This window comes from Bos taurus, chromosome 11 (assembly GCF_002263795.3).
Source record: "Bos taurus isolate L1 Dominette 01449 registration number 42190680 breed Hereford chromosome 11, ARS-UCD2.0, whole genome shotgun sequence".
NCBI classification, from domain to species: domain Eukaryota; kingdom Metazoa; phylum Chordata; class Mammalia; order Artiodactyla; family Bovidae; genus Bos; species Bos taurus.
Window position 1 is genome coordinate 1,056,301 of NC_037338.1, and position 22,737 is coordinate 1,079,037.

The 22,737-nt window shown below is 48.5% G+C and overlaps 1 long non-coding RNA gene across 3 annotated transcripts in view; it reads left to right on the forward strand.

The window, feature by feature from the left end:
- The window catches only part of LOC132346534 (uncharacterized), a 268,491-nt gene that overhangs the window by 197,292 nt on the left and 48,462 nt on the right, over positions 1-22,737 (forward strand). The window contains exons 8-9 of one of the 3 annotated variants that reach the window (XR_009496353.1): positions 3,604-3,736; positions 10,664-22,508. The exons of the other annotated variants lie outside the window; for them this stretch is intronic. This is a non-coding gene — a long non-coding RNA (uncharacterized lncRNA). The remainder of the gene's footprint in view (positions 1-3,603; positions 3,737-10,663; positions 22,509-22,737) is intronic. 3 annotated transcript variants of the gene reach the window in all.

The following is a 22,737-nucleotide window of genomic DNA, read 5'->3' on the forward strand; positions in this document are numbered from 1 at the left end:
CCATGCCCCAGCCACACGGCTTGAGGATCACTCCTTCAGATAACATTCTCATTAAAATACGGGCTGCATTTGATGGATTCCTGATACTTGTGTAACAAATACCTGATATTCATTTATGGTGGATTTTTTCTTATTGTGGTAAAATCTACATAACATAAAATTTACTATTTTAACCAGTTTTAAGTGTACAGTTGAAGGCCTACTATTTATTTTAATAGTAAACCATTTTTTAAAAGTCTTTATTGAATTTGTTACAATGTTGTTTCTGTTTTTTATGTTTTGATTTTTTGGCCACAAAGCCTGTGGGATGTTATCTCCCCGATCAGGGATTGAACTGGCACCCCCTGCGTTGGAAGGCAAAGTCCTAACCACTGGACCACAAGGGCACTCCCAGACCTATGATTTGTAATGAACCTCAATCTGCGGACATTTAGTAAGGCTTGGATAGGTTGAGGAAGTTCACCTCTGCTCAAAGGCTATTAAAGGGCTAGATGGAGATTGAAACCCAGGCTGCCTGATCTCAAAGCTATGCTTATCACAACGGCAATGAGAACAAGAGGAAGAACAAAAAGAAAAACAATATTTATGGAGCCTTCACTACGCGCCAGGCATTGTTCTAAGTACTTAAACAATTTTTGTCTTCATTTATTTATTTCTGTGGCTGCTTCGGGCCTCAGTTGCAGCACATGGAGTCTCCCCTTGTGTTGTGTGGACTCTAGCTATGGTGTGGGCTTGCTTGCTCCATAGCATGTCAGATCTTAGTTCCCTGCTGCTAAGTCGCTTCAGTCATGTCTGACTCTGTGTGACCCCATAGACGGCAGCCCAGGAGGCTCCCCCATCCCTGGGATTCTCCAGGCAAGAATTCTGGAGTGGGTTGCCATTTCCTTCCCTGACCAGGGATCAAACCTGTGATCCCCCCATTGCAAGTCAGATTCTTAACCCCTGGATCACCAGGGAAGTCTCTATTCTAAGTACTTTAAATAGTATATGTATTTATAATGTCATAGATATTTATATCTGAAATATCATATGTGTATAAATATATATACAATTATATATATATACACTCTTATATAATTCATTTATATTTGTATATATAATTTCATATATACACATGAGTATGTATATAGATACATCTGTGTATACACATAAAACCTCATTTAATCCTTAGGTCAACTCTGTGAGGTGGGCCTCGTTTTCATCCTATTTTACAGATGAGGAAGCTGGCCCAGTGAGTTGAGCTGCCCAGGATCACGTGGAGGGTTAGGAGCTGGGAATCTAGCCCAGACTGGCCGGGGGCTGTTGCTATCACCTCGCCCAGACCTCCTTTGTCATGGGCTGAGAAGAGTGCGTTGATGGTCTCTATCTTGGGACATTGCCATGGCACCCCCTGCAAACAGAGAGGCAAAGAGACTGCCCACATTGGGCCATGTATGGGACTTGGTCCCTCTCACCTAATGGGAAGCATGGAGCAAACCATGTCTGGCTTAGAGCTGAGCCAGGGCAGAGAGGGAGATGCTCCAGGTACCCAGAGGCGCCAGGCCATGGGCATCTGTGTGCCAAGTGCTCTGGGAGGACAGACCATGGGTGTGAGGCTTCAAGGTGCCTCCCCAGAGATGAAAGTGTTAGTCCCTCAGTCGTGTCTGACTCTTTGTGACCCTATGGATGGCAGCCCACCAGGCTCTTCTGTCCATGGGATTCTCCAGGCAAGAATACTAGAGTGGGTAGCCACTTTGTTCTCCGGGGGCTCTTCCTGACCCAGAGATCCAACCCGGGTCTCCTGCTCTGCCGGATTCTTTACTGTCTGAGCCACCAGGGATGGGGCCCTCACATAAATCAAAAACCAGCTAAACCTTTGGAGAAAGTGGATCTGTGGGTAGCCTGGGCAAGGCAGTGGTGGGGAGACACCGCCAACAGTCCCCAGGTCCTTTGAGACAATTCATCTTCCCGCAGGCCCTGGAGTGAAGAGGAAATGGGGAGCAGGGCCTGGCTGGGTGTGGGCACAGTCTCCCTGAAGCGGCAGACTGGCTCGCCTGCAGCAGCCCCCATGCCGAGCACCGCCAGCGCCAGCGCAGCATCTCTGTGAGCTGCGGGCAGCCTGTAGCGGGGCCTCTGGGGCGGGAGTGGGGAGAGGCTCCTGGCTGGTGTCTGGAGAACCCGCTGCAGGGCCCGTGTGTTACCTTTCAGCGGCATCGGAACATGAGGTTTCTGGCTCCGTGTATTTATTTTCTGGTTCTGGCTCCTGGCCCGCGTCTCCGTCCGCCGGCAGCACTGGAGCTCGGACTTCTAGAAACGTGCACCTGGGAGCGCTCAGGAAAATAAAACATGGCCAGGAGCCAGGCCCTCGTGCTCGTGGCTCGCCGCTGCTGCAGGAGCAGCTGGCACAGGGCACCGTTCTGGGTGCCGCCTGCCTCTCTCCCTGGACACGATGTTGTAACCGTTTAGGGGGTTTCCTAGGGCCTTTACAGAAACCTTCTTTTCTAATGGGACCTTCTAAGAGTCCCATTTGCAGGAGATGTTTTTCTTTGCTCCCTTCAACACATAGCAAGATACAGGAGGAGCGAAGTATCTGCCTTTTCTTCTCTGGTACCCAGGCCCTCACTAGCTTATATCCAGCAAAGCCCTTGACCTTGAAGCTTCCTCTCCTGGCTACATGGCTGAGAAGCAGGAGATGGGCATGAAGATGGGTCTGGGAGGGGCCCTTCTCTGCTCTGCCCAGCTCCAGGCCCCACTCGCAGAGAGAGAGGGGCCTGAAGACCCTAACCTGCTCAGCCATGTGGGGGGCTGGCTGTGCTTCACTGCCATGAGGAGGCAGACGGCGCTTAATGCTCCCAGCTTACAGAGGATGAACGACCCCTGCCCCGATGCTGGACACCTTTCTGGAAGCATCACGTACCCATTGGGTGTGTGCAGACTGGCGCGGGTAAGTATGGGGTGAGCAAAGGCCCTGTTTGCTCCAAGCCTAGCTCAGATCACAATGGAGCTGCGCATCGTGGGAAACTTTGCTTCATGCTTCTGGGTCCTCACTTCCAGATCTAAAGAAAGGGCTGGTCTGATATTTACAATAGGCAGGACATGGAAGCAACCTCAATGTCCATTAACAGAGTAGCGAATCAAGATGACGTGGTACATGTACACACAATGGAATATTACGCGGCCATAAAAAAGAATGAAAACAATGCCATTTGCAGCAACATGGATAAACCTGGAGATTGTCATACTCTGTGAAGTAAGTCACACACAGAAAGACAAATATCATATGACGTCTCTTATACGTGGACTCTAAAAAGTATGGTACAAATTAACTCATTTTAAAAACATAGAGTCACAGATATAGAAAATAATCTTATGGTTAGCAGGGGTCATGGGGTAGATACTGGGAGATTGGGATTGACACACACACTGCTATGAATAAAATAGATAACTAATAAGGACCTACTATATAGCACAGGGAACTTGACTCAAAACTCTGTTGGAAAAGATTCCAAAAAAGAGTGGATATATGCATATGTATAACTGATTTCTTTTGCTGTACACCTGAAACTAACCCAACATTGTAAATCAATTACACTCCAATAAGAATATATATTCTTTATATAACAGAGTTATATAAACTCCAAGAACTGACTCACTGGAAAGACCCTGATGCTGGGAAAGATTGAGGGCAGGAGGAGAAGGGGATGACAGAGGATGAGACGGTTGGATGGCATCACCGACTCAATGCACATGAGATTGGGTAAGCTCCAGGAGTTGGTGATGGACAGGGAAGCCTGGCGTGCTGCAGTCCATGGGGTTGCAAACAGCTGGACACGACTGAGCGACTGAACTAAACTGATATATATATAAAGGATGGACTAATCATGCAAATCCTGGCAGAATGCTTGGGAGATGAGGAGATGAGGCATCTATGGTGGGATTCTGCACAGACTGGGGGGCCATGTAAGTGCACAGCTCTCTCAGGAAAGAAGCTACATCAGGCTATACTTGTGATGTATGCTCAACCGCTAGACCGAATTTCAGGTCTGAAACATGGTCGTTGTCCAACCAACTCAACAGCCCCCCAGAATCCAGAGCAGCCCGGCCTTCTGTGATGTCAGCAGAGAAGCAAGCTGGGCTCTGGCTAGGGGTGTGGATGCCCCAGCCAACAGCAGCCTGAGGTTTCCAGAACTGACTCCAAGAGAGGGGCCCAGTACCGCCCACCTCCCAGCACTGCCACACACAAACGTGTGTACCAACACAGATGTATGTGTCACACTCATTCACACACACACAGACAAATCCATCCATACACAGAAACACACTCACACCCGTGTTCACACAGACATGTGCACAGACACACCCATTCACATAGACATTCACACATGTTCACATGCAGATACACACACAGGCATGTAAATTCACACACATACAGTGAAAGTGAAACTGTTAAGTCACTCAGTTGTGTCCGACTCTTTGTGACCCCATGGACTGCAGCCCACCAGGCTCCTCTGTCCATGGGATTTTCCAGGCAAGATACTGGAGTGGGTTGCCATGCCCTCCTCCAGGGGATCTTCCCTATCAACCCAGGGATCGAATCCAGGTCTCCTGCATTGCAGGTGGATTCTTTACCATCTGAGCCATACAGAGACACACTCATTCACATACATGTTCACACATGTACACATAGACACAACTGCACACATACATGCACAGATTGACTTTCACACTTTCACACACAGGCACATAAACAGACATGCAAATTCACACACACACATATACAGAAACTCACACTCACTCATGTGTATACATGTACACACAGACACACAGTTCACACATAAACATATCTACACATACAAACACTCAGACACATACACATATGCATAGGCACACACAGATGCGTTCACTCAAGTGCACACACATACACACGTAGTCGCTCACACTCACCATCAACAGGACCTGGTTGATACACAGCGTTGGCCTTACTTTTGAAAACTCAGACCTCTGCCATCATGCCCTCCTGTTCCCCTCAGATGCCAAGAGGTGTGACCCAGGGCCACCTTCGAGCAGTGGAGTGCCCATGTGGGTCACTTCCAGGGAGGACTTGAGGGAGAGCACAGTCATGGGGCGCTGTCCAGTTGGACTTCGTGGCATCAGGCCTCTTGCCCTCCGGCCACACACATGCCTCCGTGTGAGGTGGACCCTGTAGCCACAGGAAGAACTGCAGTGTTAGATCCGCTCACCCACTGGCCAGGCCTAGTATGGCACTCGTTGTAAGTGGTTGCTTCCTGAGCCCCCAGCTTGGGGCGGCCACTAGTCACCCCTGCCTGCTGCAGGCTCCAGAGCGGCTGTCCAGAGGGCCCACTAGCTGCCATGCGAGGCCCCTGAAGCTGGTGCAGTGAGGTCACAGGCGTGATGGATGAGAGACTGGCTAAGGGCTCCTGTAATCTTAGGAGATGAGCCAAAGGGAAGGCAAGGTAAAACCAAGGTGTTTGGGGCCAGGAGCCTCCTTCCCACCTATGTCCCTACAGCTGTGTGATGCTCTTCAGCAGGGCAGACACAGAGCCTGTCCCGCCCTTCTTGGCCTGCTTCCATCCCTGCCTCCCGCAGTCTGTCAGGTTGGCAGGGTTCCTTTTATTCAATGGCTGTTTCACTTTTAATCTGATAAAGCCAGTCCATAGAAGTCATTACCTGCCGAGGGAGGGACAGAGCGCAGCAGGACAAATAGACGTGCGCCCAGGCATGTACACATGTGCACACACGTGATCATTAGTGTGCCGGGGGCAGGTCATGGCAATGGAGGAAATGAAATACACTCATTGGAGAGAAAACCCAGCTGACCATTGCCATCATACAAGAGAAGAAGCCCATGGTGGGTGCCCTGTGGTCTGTAGGTGGGGGCTTCCCAGGTGGCCTAGTGGTAAAGAATCACCTGCCAATGTGGGAGACATAAGAGATGTGGGGTCAGTCCCTGGGTTGGGAAGATCTCCTGGAGTAGGAAATGGCAACCCACTGCAGTGTGCTTGCCTGGGAAACGCCATGGACAGAGGAGCCTGGTGGGCTACAGCCCATGGGGCCGCAAAGAGTCAGACACGACTCAAGAGACACAGCAAGCACACACGCACAGTCTGTAGGTGAATCACAGGATCATTTGACTTTACCCCTAAATCATCCTGGGGGGCCACCGGTACAAGTTCCCGAGCTTTCTTGCAGACTCTACAGAGAAAATAAAATGACCTTTCTCCAACTCAAGACCACAGTGTGGAAAAGTCTTTCCCGGTTGGAAAGGGGGAGGGGGGAGCAAGGGGCAGGAGCCAAGGAAATGTCTTCAAGAAGAAAGAAAAAAAAAACAAAAAGGAACCCTCATAACTCTTTCCCCAAACTGACAAATTTGACTTGTCAGATGCAGGTTCAGCTTATGGACAGCCCACTCACAGCTGATAATCTCCATGGTAACTGCTGTGTCACGTGACAACACAGCAGCATGGAGACAGCCCTGCTGGCAGATTCCATGAAGTCAGCCTGATTAAAAGCATGGAATAGAGACCTCAGTTTAAATCATCGGCAGATGTTCTTAAAGAAGAACGAAGATATGCTAGCATCTTCTCTTCCCATTCATGTGCCTAGATCGGGGTGGGTGGGGTTGAGGGGGGCAGAGCTGCAACCTGGTACCTCCTCATCCTTTGTCCTGATCATCTCCCAAATACCAAGCAGCACTCTAAGTGCAGTTCTTTGTGGCACACTGTCCAGAGGAAAACTCTTTAATTCTCCTGAGGCTTTTAAAATGTCAGAAACTGTGAGAGAGAGAGTCAGGAATATACCTCTGAAGGATCCCAATAGCTCTTTTGATTTAAGATGATAAATTCCTACTTCTTTAATTTCCCACTTCTTCTCTCTGAAAAATACAGGTATGATGTATTGAAAGCTCTCTGTCTGTGATGACATTTTGTTCTCATGTAAGAAAATGCTGTCTCCTTCCCAAGAGGTATCTCTTTAATGTCGGTCTGGTGACTTGATGAAAGTGGAAAGAAGTTAATTTTCATAGGCTCAAGGAGTGAGATGCCTTTTGGCTGCTCAGAACCTCTGTGGCTTGTTCCAGTGAGGAGGTGACCGGACAGCTGGTGGCCCAGCCTGTTCACGGTCAATGGCTGCCCCTTCCATTGCCAGCCTTGGCACGCGGGAGTCTGTGCCCAGGCCACTCAGGCAGCTTTGCTTGTCCCAGACTCCAGCATTTCGCTCTGTCTGCCCTGGGACAATTGCCCCATTGTCTCCAGGTTAATAAAGTTTCTGGTCACAACACAATGATTTCAAACATCTCTTGGGCCCCTTTATCATTCATCTGGGACAGACTGGTCCATCAATTGTCCAAACTGCCTCCTCTGAGTGGGTTCTGCGGTCACTGTGAGCCTGGGGGCAGGGGGGCAACCCCAGCTGGAAATGAAACTGTGTGTGAGGGTGCCTGAGCCCTGGAAATGAATGAAAATCTCCTAAATGAGAACAGGCCAAGGCTGTTTGCATGGTTGCGTGCTCAGCCACTCAGTCATACCTGACTCTTTGTGACCCCATAGGCTGTAGCCCACCAGGCTCCTCTGTCCATGGGATTTTCCAGGCAGGAATACTGGAGTAGGTTACCATTTCCTCCTCCAGGGGATCTTCCCGACTCAGGGATTGAACACGTGTCTCCTGCATTGGCAGGGGGATTCTTTACCACGGCACCGCCTGGGAAGTCCCAAAAGCTGTTTAAAGGGAGCTCGTCCTAGCAAGTGGGTCAGACACCATCACTTGTGTTTGGCATCACTGAGGCAGGCAGGGCTGGGAAGGAGCTTCATGGAGGAAAAGAGGGAGGGTCCCGTGTGTGCCCTTCTTGGAGGCTGTTTTTGGGGGAAGCTGGAGGTGGCAACTAACTGTAGGAGAGTCATCCTTATGGGATAGATTAGGGCTTTCTCTTAAAGATCCTAAGTCGGAAGCGGGGACAACAGTCAGGGAAACTGTCCGTTATTATCAAGCCCTGACATTTGGGGCCAATGGCTATGGTTTGACTTCCTGGGCTGGTTGCTGCAGATGGTGGGTCCGAGTTCTACCTTACCTATGGTCTGGCCATTATCCATATATATGTTCAGTCTCAGAGAATATGCAAGACTGTCTTCTTCTAGAAACAGCTTGAAACTCTTAAGAAGCTGAACAGGTCAAGGGTGGCAGAAGGAAAGTCATCTTTTTGCAAACAGTGGGAGGTGGAAATTCAGGGTGCTTCTGAGAGAACTGAGTTCGAGAAAGTATACAGCAACCACTTGGCACAGGTCTTGAAGGCCGCCTCATGGTCAGTGACCTTTCTCAGGCATTGTTGGGGATTGAGGATCTATGTTAGAGGCCAACTTTGGGTCCCACCTGGGACCAGAATAGAAACCATGAAATAGATCAAGATAGCCTCCAGACATACCTACCTCTCTCTTTGGGGGCTCCCAGTGGTAAAGAACCTTACTGTCAATGCAAGAGGCGCAGCAGACGTGAGTTCAATTTCTGAGTCTGAAAGATCCCCTGGAGGTGGAAATGGCTATCCACTCCAGTATTCTTGCTAGAAAATCCCATGGACAGAGGAGCCTGGTGAACCACAGTCCATGTGGTGGCAGAGCTGGACACACCCGAGCACACACCCACCCTTTGTCTTTCCTCCCCACTCTGTCCCACCCCAGGGAACCGGCTTACCACAAACCACCATGGCTCCAGCTTCAGTGCCTTATCTTCAGACTTACTGCCTTTCACCAAGGGAGGAGTTATTGAGAAGGCTCCTCTATTTTTAACCAGGAGACAAAGCCCAAAGACAAGAACTCCGTCCCTGCTTCTGGACTGTCACATCCCTGGCAACAGTTGGGGGGTTCTGAGCTGCCATGGTGCAGACAGCAGCCAACTGGGCCCACCTCTCAGGCGGGTGACAGTGTTTCCAGAAGTACTCCTTGTTTAGACAAGGAGTTTCTGTCCCCAGTAACATGCCTTCAAGCAGCAAAATGATTCTCGACCTTTCCAGAGGTCACAGACTGGAGGCCTGGGGGACATGTTCAGTCTGGAGATATATTTTGCTTGGCCCGTGTGTGTTTTAAGCTTTTAGATTACTTGTCAAGATTTAAAGATCAGGAGCTTGCGTTGCACATGAAAAGAAGCTGTGTTTTCCAACTTCTTTTAGAAAATGGGATGATCTGGCAATGTTCAGTTATTGCTCTGTCCAAGGATGCTTGGCACCTCCAAGGATCCTATTTTCTTCTCCACCACAATCCCCATTTGGCCTACCGATTTTCCCTGTTTGTGAACTAGGTGTGTGTGTGTGTGTGTGTGTGTGTGTGTGAGAGAGAGACACATCCCCCCATCCCCCCATCCCCCCACCCCTCTGGCCAAATTCATGTTGAAACGCTAACTCCCAGTGTGATGATATAAGAAGATGGGGCGCCTTAGAAGCAATTTGGTCTTGATGTCAGAACTCTCATCAACAGGATTAGTGCCCTTATAAGAGAGACAATGCCAGAGGTTCTCTCCCCCTCTTTTACTCTGTGAAGATACAATGAGAGTACAGCAGTCCAAACCCACTCCTGGGCATATATCTGGAAAAAAACGATATATAATTTGAAAAGAACATGCAGCTCAATGTTCACTGCAGCACTATTTACAGTAGCCAAGACGTGAAAGCAACCTAAATGTCCATCAGCGGAGGAATGGATAAAGGAGATGTGGTGCAGATGCACAGTGGAGTACCCGTGTGTGTGTGCTAAGTCACTTCAGTATGTCTGACACTTTGTGATCCTAGGGACTGTAGCCTGGCATCCTCTGTCCATGGGACTCTCCAGGCAAGAATACTGGAGTGGGCTACCATGTCCTTCTCCAGGGGATCTTCCTGACTGTTCACTTCCAAGGAGAACTTCTCAACAGGTTTTCCCTGAGAGACAGAGATCTGCTTCCCTCCTCAAATTTTAGGCCTAAGATCAAAGTAATAAGGACTCATGTCAAAACAAAAAAGAACCTAGCAACAGATGCCTCCTGAGCTTCAGTGTGTAAGACCAAGGTCTTCATACCCAGTCAAGGCTTCTCTTGGGGTTTCAGTGGGACTGGCATGTGGGCATATTCAGTGTGCTAGCTTAATGCCAACCCCATCAACAGGGCCCTGTCCAGTGGAGGAGGCAGAGACTATTCAACTCAGTGAAAAAAGTAAAAGTGTTAATCAGCCAGTTGTGTCTGACTCTTTGCGACCCCATGGACTATAGCCTAACAGGCTTCTCTGTCCATGGAATTCTCCAGGCAAGAATACTGGAGTGGGTAGCCATTCCATTCGCCAGAGGACCTTCCCAACCCAGGGACTGAACCCAGGTCTCCTGCATGGTAGGCAGATTCTTTATCATCTAAGCCACCAGGTTCCCCCATAAATTAAAGGTAATACTCATGTTGACTTGAGACTGTTAATATACAGGGAATGGTACTAAATATTTCTCCCAAGGTCTGATGAGAATTTACCTCTTTGGGCCGTGGTGTAAAGGCCTCTTTGGAGGATGGTGTATAGGTTCCTGGGGGGTATTGACTGTGAACTCTGGGAAAATATAACCTTGGTCTGCTCCCCAGCAGGGAGCAAAAAGTGCTGTCTCCCCACTGCCCCAAGACTGATGAGTGTCCATGGATATGAAAGGCCTCTCTGATACCCATCTTTCAGCCTCATCCCGACGCCTCTCTAAAGAAGACCAGGAAGAGGCAGCTGAGAAGACTGTGCTGCAAACACACAGCCCAGAGACCTTAATCCCAAGGCACTGTGCCTGCTGGTGATCTGGACATCCTTTGATGAAAAAGAAATGAGGGACTTCCCTGGTGTCTAGTGGTTAAGAATCCACCTGCCAATGGAGGGGACACAGGTTCAATCCCTGGTCTGGGAATATTTCACGTACCATGGGACAACGAAGCCTGTATACCACAACTACTGAAGCCCACACGCAGAGCCCAAGCTCTGCAACAAAAGAAGCCGCTGCAATGAGAAGTCGGAGTGTCGCAACTACAGGGCAGCCCCCGCTCGCCTCAACGAGAGAAAGTCCGTGTGCAGTGACCAAGGCCTTGCACAACCAAAAATAAATACATTAATGAATTAATCTTAAAAGAAGGAATGAGAAAATAATTTTGGAACTACTCTCCCTGATGGCAAAGAGCCCCTGTGGTGATGCTGAGCCCTCATCCTGTCCCATACCCTCTTCGCAGCACTTTCTGGGCTTTGCTTCATTTAATCTCTGCAATAACCTATCAGATAGCTACTATTATGATTTCCGTTTTACAGATAAGGATTATTCTTAGCTCAGAGTGGCCTGAATGTTATGAAACTCCCTCAAACACTGCATCACCTCCAAAACAGCCCCACTTAGGGCTGCATAAGTGGTAGGACAAAGGCACCGTGCCTCCCCAGCCCCCTTCTTCTCAGGGGGCATCACCCCACTTCACACTTCCCCCGATAGAAGCTGGGGTCATCACGGATGCCCTAATCTGTGTCAGGCCCTGATGTGAGGGCTGGACAGCACTCAGCTAAGACACATGGCTCTGTTCCATCCCCCACTCTGCCCCCTCTTCCTCATATAAAGTCATTTAAAATGGGAAAAGCCACACAGAGCTCACAATAGCAAAGCTGAGATGCAAACCATGCAGAGCAAGCTTTGAGCCACTGGCAACTGCGTTGCCTCCTATTATAATATGATTATGCTGCTGCTGCTGCTGCTGCCAAGTCACTTCAGTCGTGTCCGACTCTGTGCGACCCCACAGACAGCAGCCCACCAGGCTCCTCTGTCCCTGGGATTCTCCAGGCAGGAACACTGGAGTGGGTTGCCACTTCCTTCTCCATATACTATAATATGATTATTATTATATCATATTGCTTGCTTTATTGGACCCTTCCACTAAACTGGTCATGCTGGCAGCACAGTTCCTGAAGGAAATCGAAAATGACTATTCTAAACTAAATCTGGAGGATACAGCCAGCCACAACATGGCAGGCGTTTTATACAGACACAACCAGGGCCTTTCTCTCCACCAATCTGTGCTCAGAGCTAAGGATCCCGGACTTAGCCACCAAGGCAGAGGGTAGAGGCTGGGGGAGAGGCAAAAACTGCCAGCTGGCAGCAAGAGGCAAACAGGGCAAAGAATGAAAAGGATTCAAAATACAAATAGAATCTGACAGCGTCGAATGCCCTTGTGAAGGACTCAGGATCAGTGGGCAGGGCTTGTGGGGGCCACGCTGGGTAGGGCTTGTTTGCATAATACTCAACATCAGCTAGGCTAGAAGTGCATCATTGACCAGCCTCTTTCTTTTTTTTCTGTTGAATTAGTCATTTTATTTTTTTTTTCAAGCTTTGTATTTTATACTGGAGTATATAGGCTTAGCGGTAAAGAATCTGCCTGCAATACAGGAGATGCGGATTTGATACTTGGGTCAGGAACATGCCCTGGAGGAGGAAATGGCAACCCATTCCAGTATTCTTACCTGGAAAATCCCATGGACAGAGAAGCCTGACGGGCTACAGTCCATGGGGTCACAGAAGAGCCAGACACGACTTAGTGGCTAAAGAACAGAGACAATTCACAATGCTGTGATGGGTTCAGGCGCACAGCAGAGCAGCTCAGCCACACATACACAGGTGTCCATTCTCCCCTCCCACCCAGGCTGCCCCATGACACTGAGCAGAGCTCCCTGTGCTGCACAGTGGTCCTTGTTGGTGATCCGTTCCAAATACAGCAGCACGCACATGTCCATCCCAAACTAGCTATACCTTATCCCCATCCTCCCCTACTCTGGCAACCATAAGATCACTCTCTAAGACTGTGTGTCTCTTTCTGTTTTGTAAGTTCATTTGTCTCATGTTTTTTCAGATCCCACATATAAGGGATGTCGTGATATTTTTCCTTCTCTGTGTGACTTACTTCATTCATTGTGACACTCTCTCAATTGGACCTGGGTCCCAAAGAAAACACTTAACCTCTGGTCCTTGGGCACTGTTTCTAAAGACAGAAATATGTAGTCACAAAAAGTGCTAGAAGGATAACATGCATTATTTAAGCATTTTAAGCCATCCCTTGATGCTTGACTTCCCTGGAACTTGGCCTCCTGGAAACACCTCGACTTAAAATGTGCCGTTACAGACAGTGACAGGGCAAGGGGGAAAGGGTTATTTTAACATTTTATTCACGATCCCATAGATTCATCTGGAGAGCGCTGTAGGGGTTATTTCAAACCTGTCTTCTTTCTTAAATATAGCAGTGTGTACATGTCAGTCCTAAACGCACCCCAGCCTTCCCCTCTGGTTCATAAGTTCATTCTTTAAGTCTGTGAGTTTGTTTCTTCTTTCCTAGTGATCAACATTGCCTGAGAGGGGGCATGATTAACCCTTGCACGTGGGGGAACTGAGGGACGTGAACCTCCTGGCCTGGCCGAATGGAGCGGAATTCTCCACCGGGGCCCAGGTCCTCTGTAGCTGCCATTGTGGATTGACCCCACATTCGGGAGGCGTTGCTTAGGTTAGGTAGGGGTGGAGGAGGGAGGAAAAGGATGCGTTGCATGGAACAGGGGAAATGGAAATGCCAGAGGGGAGACTGAGCGAGAGGAAGTTGGGGTGGAAGATGAAGGAAGTCACTACTGAGGCACTGAGGTCGGGGAAGAGCTGGGCTGGGGCAGGGGAGAGGAGAGCTGGTGGGGGCCTCCGTCAGGACGAAAAACCACTGTTAACACCGGCTCAGCAAGAGAAACTGCAACAGCCTCGGGGTTCCAGAAGCCTCCTCCAGACAGCGGGGTGCAGAGCCCTTCCCCACTTCTACACTCCCCCAACCCTGCTCTCTGTAGAGGCTCTCCTGTCTCTGCAGCTCAAGACTCTCCTCTCATCAGCTCCTCTGTATCTGCTGTCCCTCTTGGCTCTAGAAGCTGTACGTGAACCCAGCAGTCACACAGGGTTCTAGGAGTTACTTGTTTCCAGTTTCCTGAACTGGTTTTCCAAATCACCTCAGAAATACCTTTAAAATAAGGCTATAGACTAGGAGAGCATTATGCTAAGTGAAAAAAAGTCAGAGAAAGACAAATACTGTATGACATCGCTTATATGTGGAATCTAAAAGTACAACAAACTAGTGACTGTAACAAAAAAGAAGCAGATTCACGGATACGGAGAATAAACTAGTGGTTACCAGAGAAGAGAAGGGGAGGGGGAGGAGGAGGGGCAAGAGAGAAGCGGGGAAAGGGAGGCGCAGACTCCTGGGTGTGAGACAGGCTGAGGACGCATTGCTCAACACGGGGACCACAGACACAATTTTTAACAACAGTAAATGGAGAGTAACCTTTCAGTTCAGTTCAGTTCAGTCAGGCAGTCGTGTCCGACTCTTTGCGACCTCATGAATCGCAGCACGACAGGCCTCCCTGTCCATCACCAACTCCCAGAGTTCACTCAAGCTCACGTCCATCGAGTCCATGATGCCATCCAGCCATCTCATCCTCTGTCATCCCCTTCTCCTTCTGCCCCCAATCCCTCCCAGCATCAGAGTCTTTTCCAAGGAGTCAACTCTTCTCATGAGGTGGCCAAAGTACTGGAGTTTCAGATTTAGCATCATTCCTTTCAAAGAAACCCCAGGGCTGATCTCCTTCAGAATGGACTGGGTGGATCTCCTTGCAGTCCAAGGGACTCTCAAGAGTCTTCTCCAACACCGCAGTTCAAAAGCATCAATTCTTCGGCGCTCAGCCTTCTTCACAGTCCAACTCTCACATCCATACATGACCACAGGAAAAACCATAGCCTTGACTAGACGGACCTTTGTTGGCAAAGTAATGTCTCTGCTTTTCAATATGCTATCTAGGTTGGTCATAACTTTCCTTCCAAGGAGTAGGCGTCTTTTAATTTCATGGCTGCAATCACCATCTGCAGTGATTTTAGAGCCCCCCAAAATAAAGTCTGACACTGTTTCCACTGTTTCCGCATCTATTTCCCATGAAGGGATGGGACCGGATGCCATGATCTTCGTTTCATGAATGTTGATCTTTAAGCCAACATTTTCACTCTCCACTTTCACTTTCATCAAGAGCCTTTTGAGTTCCTCTTCACTTTCTGCCATAAGGGTGGTGTCATCTGCATATCTGAGATTATTGATATTTCTCCCGGCAATGTTGATCCAGCTTGTGGTTCTTCCAGCCCAGCGTTTCTCATGATGTACTCTGCATATAAGTTAAATAAGCAGGGTGACCATATACAGCCTTGATGTACTCCTTTTCCTATTTGGAACCAGTCTGTTGTTCCATGTCCAGTTCTAACTGTTGCTTCCTGACCTGCATATAGGTTTCTCAAGAGGCAGGTCAGGTAGTCTGGTATTCCCATCTCTTGAAGAATTTTCCACAGTTTCTTATGATCCACACAGTCAAAGGCTTTGGCATAGTCAATAAAACTGTATAAAAATTTAAAATATAAAGGAAAAACCAAGGCTCCACACAATCAGCAGTTCTGCTCACCACAACCCCACAAAAAAAAGGCAGGCTCAGCTCTGGCAGTTCTGACAGTCTTGCTAGACTGCACACCAGGTTAGGTTTCCTGAGGTGACGAGACCTGCCCTAGATAGAGCACCCAGAGCGCAGGCAGCGCGGCTCACAGGCCAGGCCTTCCCTGTGTGAGGCGGGTGTCGGGTAGTGAATGCAGCTGGCGCCTGTCTGCTCCTCCCTCAGCCCTGCCTGTGGACCCTCTGGGCCCACGTGCGAGGTACCACTTTCCCCACACACCGTTTTAGAAAACTGGAAACCTTGACAGACAATTCTATCCGAAAGTCGGGTTTAATCTCATGAAACGTATCAAACTTCTCCCCCGCCCCTTTTTTTCTGCCAGTTTTGAGGTATAACCGACACCCAGCACTGTGTGTATCAATGGTGTCCAGTATCGTGACTTCCGTAAACTTCTTTTATTTCTGTGTGTGAGTTGGGGCTGTGCTGGATCGTGTCGCTGCTCAGGCTTTCTCCAGCTGCGGCGGGGAGGCCACCCTTTGCTGCAGTGCCTGCGCGTCTCACCGCGGCGGCGTCTCTCACCGCAGAGCACGGGCTCCAGGCGCCCGGGGTTAGTAGTTGCGGCACTCGGGCGGAGTAGTTGTGGCACGCGGGCTTAATTGCTCCACGGCATGCGGGATCTTCTTGGACCAGGGATTGAACCCCTGATGCCTCAGTTGACAGGTGGATTCTTATCCACTGTACCACCATGGAAGTCCCAGCATCATGATTTAACTTATGTACTTCGTGAAATGATGACCATCATAACTCTAGTGAACATCCAACACCTCATACTACAAACTAAAAGAAAAAAATTTTTTCTTATGAGAAGAACCTAGGATTTACCCTCTTTACAACTTATATATAAATATAAGTTGTTCTTATATAGCAAACAGCAGTGTTCATTATATTGTACCTGACATCCCTCGGATTGTTTTTCTTAGAACTGGAAGTTCATACCTTTTAACCACCTTCATCCAATTTATAAAAGTTTTACGATTTTAAATCCCTAGACTTGCGTCTTTTAAAAAGCAAAATTTGGGGCTTCTCTGGTGGTCTGGTGGTTACGACTTGGCCTTTCAGGGCAGGGGGTGACGGCTCAAGTCCTGGTTGGGGAGCTAAGACCCCGCGTACTCCTTGGCTGGAAACCAGAGCATATCTAAACCACAAGCAATAGTGCAACAAATTCAATGATTTAGAAATTCACTCATTTTAAAATTCAGGTGTATTCAATTTAAAAATGGTCCACACCCCCTGCCCCCCACCCCCGAAAAAGAAACTTTAAAAAAGGCAAAACTTGGGAGGTGTGGTTAGTATTACTGTATATGGGGAAGCTCCTCGAGACCAGAAGGTCATGAGGGAGCCAGATGTGAGTCTGTGTGTACCAGAGAACAAAGGCCCTGAGGTGCCAAACATGAAGCGCACCGACAGCTACCTCTGTTTTGGTTGGCAGTGCTTTTCTAGATGGAGTCCTCTCCACTATGCAGACTGGAAAACTGCAGTCCAGAGAGGAATGGGGTTCGCTCAAGGGGCCCCAAGAATGAGAGGCAGAGCCGGGGGTTCTCATCTCTGGCCTCTGATCCCACCTACCGTTGTTCATTTCACCACATGACTCCTTAGGGGAACAGGAGACCTGCTCCTGGAGTTTTACATGAGGAGAATTGGCTCAGATGGTAAAGAATCTGCCTGCAGTGCAGGAGACCTGGATTTGATCCCTGGGTTGGGAAGATCCCCTGGAGAAGGGAATGGCTACCCACTCCAGTATTCTTGATTGGAGAATCCCAGGGACAGAAGAGCTTGCTGGGCTACAGTCCATAAGGTTACAAAGAGTTGGACATAACTGAAGCAACTTAGCGCACACACACACAAAAGATGCAATGGCACGTCATTTCAGAGGGGGCTGGTCTTCACATTCAAGGGAGACATGAACCCTAAGGAGGAGGCAGTGTTTCTTCCACTTCCATATCAAGATCTGTGTCACATCTTAACATTTCCACTTCACATTGCAGACCTATAATTAACTCATCATGATCAGTGAGTGGATTTTCCATTTTGTGTATTTTTCTGAAGCACTTGGGTCTCTTTGCTTTTTGTGGTAAAACCAGGAGGAGAAGGAAAGTTAGTCATAAAAATGATCAAGATTGGGAGAAAGATGCGCCACTGGCCTATCCGAGCACAGCGCAAGTACCCCTGATGCCGGAAACTCAGCCTCAGTGTACCGGTGCCAGACTGAATCTTGGCGACTTCAGGGGCAGTAGGCTGCCCAGGTGGCACTAGTGGTAAAGAACCTGCCTCCCAATGCCAGAGGCATAAGAGACTCAGGTTCGATGCCTGTGTCGGGAAGATCCCCCTGGAGAAGGCATGACAACCTGCTCCAGTATTCCTGCCTGCAGAATCCCATGGTCAGAGGAACCTGGAGGGCCACAGTCCATAGCGTCACAAAGTGTCAGATACCACTGAAGTGACTTAGCATACACACACAGAAAAGCTTTATTGCTTTGCCAGGCAAAGTCCTGAGAAACTGTTTGTCCCAACCCCGGCTGGGATTTGGTGAGTTTAATTGCAATGGTTCAAGGGTAGGGTGCTGATAAGGAGCAGGGTGTGTGCAGGCCCTGCATTCCTTTAGTCTGGCCTCAGGAGGTCTCCTGACCTCTGGTTCTCCAGGAATGAAGAATGCTTCATCGAGTAGTTAACAACTTGCATTTCTTGGGGTTTTTAGTTCTGTTGTTGTTGTTCAGTCACTCAGTCGTGTCTGACTCTTTGTGACCCCAGGGACTGCAGTAAGCCAGGCTTCCCTTGTCCTTCACTATCCATCTTGCCCTCTGTTGTCCCCTTCTCCTCCTCCCTTCAGTCTTTCCCAGCATCAGGTTTTTTTCCAATGAGTGGGCTCTTTGCCTCAGGTGGCCAAATTGGAGATTCAGCTTCAGCATCAGTCCTTCCGAAGAATATTCAGGGTTGATTTTCTTTAGGATTGACTGGTTTAATCTCCTTGCTGTCCAAGGGACTCTCAAGAGTCTTCTCCAGCGCCACAGTTGGAAAGCATCAATTCTTTGGCACTCAGCCTTCTTTATGGTCCAACTCTCACATACGTACATGACTACTGGAAAACCATAGCTTTAACTACAGGAACCAAAGACATTATTATGTGTATTCCTTGAGGCCGAGCCAGGATCCTGCACCAAGACTGTGCTATTGTTTATTGGCAGCTCCTCCCTTATCTTTGCTTTCCCTACCCTCTCTGACAAGCAACTGTTTGAACCTGCCCTTTGGAACTCAGGGAAGCTCTTGGAGGCTGGAGTCTATTCCCCACAAACAAGAAATGGGGGACACAGAAAGCATTCATACCTAGGAGCCACAGAGAGTCCTGCTTGGTTTCACCCCCAACCAGGAGAGTTGGACGCAGGATCCATGCTGGGAATGCTCAGATGCTCAGTTGTGTCCGACTGCGACATCATGGACTGTAGTCTGCCAGGCTCCTCTGTCCATGGGATTCTCCAGGCAAGAGTACTGGAGTTGGTTGCTGTTTGCTTCACACCTCCTGTGCTCCTACACTGGTAGCAGTTTTTTTTTTTTTAATTAATTTAGTTTTTAAATTGAAAGATAATTGCTTTACAGACTTTTGTTGCTTTCTGTCAAAATCAAGAAGAATCAGCCATAGGTATACATATGTCCCCTCCCTCTTGAACTTTCCTCCCATCTGCCTCCCCACCCCACTCCTCTAGGTTGTTACAGAGCCACTGTTTGACTTCCCTGAGTCATACAGCAAATGCCCATTTGGTTATCTATTTTACATATGGAATTGTAAGTTTCCATGTTACTCTCTCCATACATCTCCCCCACCTCCTCCTTCCCTCCCTCCGCCCACCCCCCACCCCACCCCCGTGTCCAGTAGGTGGATTCTTTACCACTAGTGCCACCTGGGAAGCAGGATCCGTGTTCCCTTCCAAATTAACTGTGAGTCCCACATATATGAAACTTACAAGAGGAGAAATAACATGGCTTGTGAACTGAGTCTTGGGACCATGTTTTCAAGTCACTGTTGAGGCTGAGTTTGTTTTCTGTGGCCTGTCTCCACTGCAAGAAGAGTTGTCACTTTTTCTGCTGGTGGATATTTCCCTTGGGGAAATGAAAACTCATGTGGAAAACAGTCACTCTCAGAAATGCTGGATAAACAGAGTGGGCAAATGCCCTCCTCGTTTTCCAAGGAGCAGACTGTGTAAACCAGAAAGGGGTACTTCAGATGTTAATCTTTGGCAAAAACTCTCAAATGAATTAGCAAATAGTGACTGGAGATAAAGTAAAACTTGGTTCAAAGGTCAACCTCTGAAATGATTCAGGTTGCTCTCCACTCTCTACCTTGGCAGGGAAGGGCAGGCCCCAAAGCAAGCAGCAAAGAGTACACTCTTCCAGGAATTTGGGAAGAAGCTCCTGACTCCCCATAGCAAAAACAACCCTGAAGAGAGACATGTGGGATCTGGGGCCAAGAGGGCTTTTCTCATCGCTGGGAGACATGCTGGGTGAACTGGCTATCCACTGAAGAAAGACCAAAGTAGAAGGAGAAAAGATAGGACAACATGGTTATGACCTTGGAGTTGGAGTGGGCACGGCCTCAAGCAAACACAAATCACAAAGGCAAACAGAAAGAGTGATGTCAGCCTTTATCAAAATGTGGAACTTCTGATTCAGAATCAGGAATCACTAGAAGCTGAGATAAAGACAAACAACAAAGTTGGAGGAGGTATTTTGTAATATATATATATATAGATATGTGTGCATGTGAGTTCAGTTGCTTCAGTCATGTCTGACTCTTTGATACCTCTGAGACTGTAGCCTGCCGGGTTCCTCTGTCTACGGGATTCTCCAGGCAAGAATACTGGAATGGGTTGCCATTGCCTCCTCCAGATCTTTCCAACTCAGAAATCAAATATACATCTCCTGCGTCTCCTGTACTACAGGCAGATTCTTTACCACTGAGCCACCAGGGAAGCCCATAATATGTGTGTGTACATGTATTTAGGCGTATGTGTGTATACATATACAGATATATTTATGTATATGCAGAAATGGATACACATACACATAAAAGCTGGATTATTATCCAGACTTTGTTAAAAACTACTATCAATCTGTAGGAAAAAAGACCAAGACCAACAACCCAATGGAAAAATAGATAAAAAGATGAGCAGCCAGTTCATAAGATGGGAGGGTCCAGAGAGACCTTTGTTTTATCTCGACAGTGCAAATTTTTAATACTTCCAGGGAGGGCTTATTCTTATATGAATTTTATAAAGAAAATAAAGAAGAAAATCATCTGAAGATGAAACCCAAGCCATGAGAAGTATTAGTTTGCCAACATGTAGGGAGCACTTAATCTCTAAAGTATGAGCTCCTTGGCAACTAAAGAGCAGCAAAGACCAGAGCTGGACCCAAACAGGACTCTTAAGAGGGAGGCCCAGCCCCTCTCAGCTCTGTGCCTGGCAGCCCGCAGGGGTCTTGGCTGTTCCAGGGTGCTGAGAAGGATGGACTCCAAATTTAAGACCCTCTGATCACCATTCTACCATTAATGTTCCATTACAGATGTTGTTTGGTCACTAAGGCATGTCCGACTCTTTGCGACCCTATGGACTGTAGCCCTCCAGGCTCCTCTGTCCACGGGATTCTCCAGGCAAGAATACTGGAGTGGGGTGCCATTTCCTCCCCCAGTGGATCTTCCCAAGCTAGGAATCCAACCCACATCTTCTGTCTCCTGCATTGGCAGGTGGATTCTTTACCACTGAGCCGCCTGGGAAGCCTTGAAGCGTCTGTGCCCCCTCCATTCCCCTGGGCTTGATTACACTCTGGCCTCTCTGTGAGAACCTGGTTTCTCAGCCCCACCAGTGCTCAGGGGAGCCCAGCCTGCCACCCAGCCATCTAGTCCTGTCTCAACCAAAGCTGGAGTGGGATTGGGGAATGTCTCCACCCTGTGCATTGTAGCCAACTGAACTCAGGACTTTCACATATGATCAGAATCTTCTAGCTCAAGAGGTCACGGTTCATGGTGCCAGAGCCTAGCAGGCTGGGGGATCCAGGATCATGAGAGTATCCTGCCTTCCCCTCTGTGGTTGGCTGCCGAGGAGGCACTACAGATTGGCTGAACACTTCAGAATGAACAATAATAACAACATTTTATTTCAAACACAGCTTGATGTTTTTATTTTTTAATTGCAGTATAATTGCTTTACAATGTTGCGTTAGTTTCTGCGTACAACATCATGAATCAGCTGTACGTATACATAGATCCCCTCTCTCTTGAGCCTCCCTACCCCCCCAGGTCATCACAGAGCACCCAGCTGAGCTCCCTGTGCTGCACAGCAGCTTCCCGCTGGCTGAAATGATGTGGATGAACCTAGAGCCTGTCACAGAGAGCGAAGTCAGAAAGAGGAAAACCATATTTAGAGGAATGCATGTATATGGAATATAGAAAAATGGTACTGATGAGCCTATTTGCTGGGGCAGGAGTAGAGGGGAAGGAGCAGAGAATGGACTTGTGGTCACGGGGTGGGGGGTGGGGGCAGAATTTCATTGACATATATACACAGCTTGAATTTTATCCTATTCTCAGGAGGCCCAAAGGGATAAAGTCCCCTCATCTCACACCCGAGGTTCAGAATTGAGAAATCACCCTGCCTTGGGACAGGAACTTTTATTTTGTAACTCCAGTCTCTGCTCCTCTGTGCCTGGTGTTCTGTTTGGGAGTCTCCCCAGGGTGATGGTGCCTCCAGATAAAGTTGTAATGAGAGAGGCGGGAGGGGGACGGTGAAAAGGCCGGGCAGAGAGTAAACAGACCTTCTCCAATCCAAAGTCTAGGCAGCAGGGCACTCAGTAGGTCTACAGAGTGACTCCTGACTGCCTATGAATGCCCTCTATTCAGGAATCCAGCCTTTTGTTTAAGGGTGAAGAGCGTTCTGAAGAGCGGAGAACTGGCCGAACTGGTCTGGCCACTCAGCAGAAGTGAATACTTCCCCCTGGGGCCAGGACTCAGGTGAATGATGTCATCGATATTTTCAGGGCAATTCTAATCTGTGATTAACTTTTATCTCTGCTGTGAAATAATAGCCTCCTTTTCAGACTGCTAACAAGAAATAAAACTGGCTGCCTGGAGCGGGCTGTTTCCTACTCAGCTCAGACCCTGGAGGGCAGCTCTAAACAGAGGCAGCCTTGAGAAGGCTGATGGGGTACCCCTGGGGAAAGCCTGGGGTGAGGGAGGCTGG